This window comes from Mastacembelus armatus, chromosome 20 (assembly GCF_900324485.2).
Source record: "Mastacembelus armatus chromosome 20, fMasArm1.2, whole genome shotgun sequence".
NCBI classification, from domain to species: Eukaryota; Metazoa; Chordata; class Actinopteri; order Synbranchiformes; family Mastacembelidae; genus Mastacembelus; species Mastacembelus armatus.
Genome location: NC_046652.1, coordinates 849,674 through 853,221, shown reverse-complemented (window position 1 = coordinate 853,221; position 3,548 = coordinate 849,674). Strand labels below are relative to the sequence as shown.

Genomic DNA, 3,548 nt, shown 5'->3' with positions numbered 1-3,548 from the left:
TGCACCACTGTTGGCCAGAAATGAAAATGACATTTTGCACAACTTCAAATAATTTTCCTCCTCTAGGCCTGCAGCGATCACCTATGTACAGTGGCCGACAAGGGCAAACGCGCTGCAACGGCCAAAACACCTGCAAAAGATAGAACGCAACGGAAGTGCGCCGGACCGATAGGGGGACCCCGAACTGAGGGGTGCTATGAACAAAGAACTTTTACAGAGGCGAGAGAGACACATGTAGTGACATAAGTCACGTCTCATTTCGGAGGCTGCGTAATGACGCAGCTTATAGTGTTGAATTGCAACAGAATGAGCGTCCTCTGATGATTGTTCTCATGTGCTAATATGTTCTAACAATGTTCTGTTACATTTATTCACTTGATCAAAGTGTCATACAACGTTGGGAGACATGGGGGGGGGTTGCAGGGTGGGAGATCTGAAGGTGCGTTTTCCATTTATTATTGTTTAAACACTTGGCCGTCATGTTTTACAACACTGTACTTTTATAATACTGTAAAACATGACGCCCCCCCCATGTCTCCCAACCCATGCACCCACCCACCACCAAACAACTACTTATTTACAACTATTCATGTTCCTCTAGAATGTCTGTTGAACATGTGAAATGTGCTGTAGGAACTGAAAAATGTTCTGATGTCCAATTACAGGAGTGAGAACAGTAAAAAAAGAACCATAGTTCATTGGGGGCGGGGGCACGTGGTTATGAGCCATGTGATCAAACTGCGCCTCTTTGACATTGTGGATTAAAAACCTCCTCCTCATTGTCGTTAGTCTAAATGAAAACACTGCCAAATACAGAAGCTCGTCAGACCCAGGGTGGACATTTGACTGGGGCATGTGGCCGGAAAAGGAACTAGCTAGGCCCGTGTCCTTAAAGTTACATAAAGCAAAACAACACTGTACTTTTATAATACTGTAAAACATGACGGCCAAAATTAAGGGCCTGTTTGTGGAAATTAGATAATTTGACAGGAATGTTTGGGATCTCAAAATCACATTTAAGCAGAAAATCAATCCCTCCAACCTTATTAAACAAACTACTGGGAATGTGGGACCATATTGATTGAGGCTGGGACATACAACCTTTAAGCCATTTGGCTCTAAGAGCTGCAATACAAGATTCAAAACCTGTGGCTTCTAAACGGTCCGTGCATGAAGTGCAATTCATTATTCATATGTGAAACAGACTTTGTTTAATGCCTTTTTACGCTGTAGTTTCTTGGAGTAACTTGGTGTCACTCAAACGGTTGTCACGTGTTCTCAATATCCAAGTCCAACCTTAGACAATGAAATAAGGATAGAGGAAGTCAGGGGGCGGGGCCAGTCACTGGGACTTTCACAGTAAAAGCCCTGATGATTTTATGACAACAGTCTAACTCCTGGACTCTTCCACCAGCAGCTGGTCTCGGGACACACACGGAGACTTTTAATGAACCAGAACCCAAACATTTTCAATCCTCGGACGGACACGGACAGTGTGAGTCTACACGGTGCTGACACACACCGAGCCCGTGTTAAGGTACGTTAGCCAGTTAGCTGTTAGCTTTATCCTGCCTGTTTAGCTGCTCATCAGTGGAGGAAAAATACTCGGGACACTTAAAGTAATAATATCACAGTGTAGAAATACTCTGCTACAAGTTAGAGTCCTTCATTAAAATGTTACTTGAGGAAAAGTACAAATGTTCATGTTTTGAAGCTGTTACTTTTTGTACTTAAGTACAAAGTAAATGTTACTTTCCACCACTGCGGCTCATTATCATCAGGACTTTTGTAAATACTTGAGTCTTTGACTTGAGTTGATCCCACACACAGTCTGTTTCAGTCAGCCCAGACTTCAGCTGCCATGAGGCCTGTGTTCATCTAAAACTGTTCTGCTGTCTTTTAATTTATTAAAGCTACAGGCACTGAACAGTTTTAATGGCTGCACCGTACTGACACAGGTTTTTATGTTGCACTGATGCCATGTGTATAATGTTAGGTGGTTGTTTGTTTTTCTGACACATTTTGCTGTTTGACCTCTACTTTTCTCAGGTCATGGGTTCCAGTGCCTGCAGCCCTTCAACGTGCATGTACCACCGGTGTTGAGAGTCCAGCTTTGTCAGCAGTGAAGGTCACGTACCCCAAGACAAGACTGCAGATGGTATTTGAGCGACAGTGTGAGGATGAGATGAAACACAGCTAGAGCTGATCAGGGGGCAGCACCAGGTCCATCAAGCTGCTTTCACTGAACTTATTGAGTCCTGGATTTTAACAAGTCCATTACATGACCCGAAGTTCTGGTGAGGTACTGCTCCTGGCAGAGGGTGTTTGATAAGAGGACTCTTCAAAATCCACATACAGCAACATAGAGGATGCATAGACAGAGAGGAAGAGCACCTGAAGAGGAGACAGCCTGTTGGCAAAGCACTACACTGAGGCAGCATCCACACAGTCACCTGTGGGCCCACCTGGCCACATAAGTGTACTGTTAAATGTAAAGTTGGTGTTTGTACAAGGATGAAGTAGTCCACTAAAAACATCAGTTCCAGTTTGCAGTTCACCATTTTCTTCAAGGACACCTGAAGTTGCACACCAAGTCAGGTTTCTTTGGTTTGGTTTACAGTGTCGGCTGATGAGTCCAGTGCACCAAAATGTGCTTGTGTACAGAACTTCAGGCTAACTTTAGGCAAAGCTTTAGGCTACCCGTTCTGTTGGTAAGTGTAGCACGTATGTATACCCAGTCCTGTTCTGTTTATCAGAAGTTAGTGAGCCAATAATAAAAACACAGCAAAGAGTGAAGTGTTGACTTTTTTTTCCTGTTTTAATGCAAAAACTTAATTCTCATCTACAGTCAGTTACAGTACAGAGTTTTTATGGGCCTGTCTTACATCACGATAAGAACAGTGGGAGAAACTGAACTGCTTTTGAAATTCCAAATTGGTCCCATTACCTTCAAGTGTCAAGTCCCAGAGCAGAAAAGTGATAATATTTATAAATTATTTCAACACAAAATGTGAATGGAGGCTTGTGCATGTTGTATGCTTCAAGCATTTTAGGTACCAGACTGGACCAACCATTCCCTCAAACACCTTCAACTTGGTAGGCAAACATTTTCACCACCAGTCTTTATAAATTTTCAAACCATGTTCCCAATGACTCATGGGACTTTGCAAGCCTATGACTGCTATAATGTGTGTTCTCATACAGTAAAGTTATGCACTAAGTGAGCATTAGGGCTACAGGTTCCCTGAACAATATTGGTAACTGTCTTTAAGGGAAACAGGCAAAATACCTGTTTAATAGGCCTCTTACCTAGTTGTTTAATCTACTACTTACCATTCTGCCTTTCAGTCTGTCTTACTTTAAACCTCAGACTAAAGTCTTAACAGTCTTTCTACAGAACCATCATATTGAGAGAGTCTGGCCAGAGGTGTGTTTTCCTTTGTTTGTGTGCTTTCTTAAAGTTTGGTCATTTCAAAGCAATTTCTACTGTAAAGGTTTTTATTTGCACATATTAGGCGAACAACCGGCTCAATTATCCTATAAAAAGA

General features: G+C 42.4%; 1 long non-coding RNA gene across 1 annotated transcript; it reads left to right on the top strand.

The window, feature by feature from the left end:
* Window positions 1-532: 532 nt before the first annotated feature.
* LOC117152784 (uncharacterized) lies at window positions 533-2,796 on the top strand. The gene is made up of 2 exons (XR_004463342.1): window positions 533-1,537; window positions 2,050-2,796. It is a non-coding gene; the product is annotated as an uncharacterized LOC117152784 (long non-coding RNA).
* The last annotated feature ends 752 nt before the right edge of the window (window positions 2,797-3,548 follow it).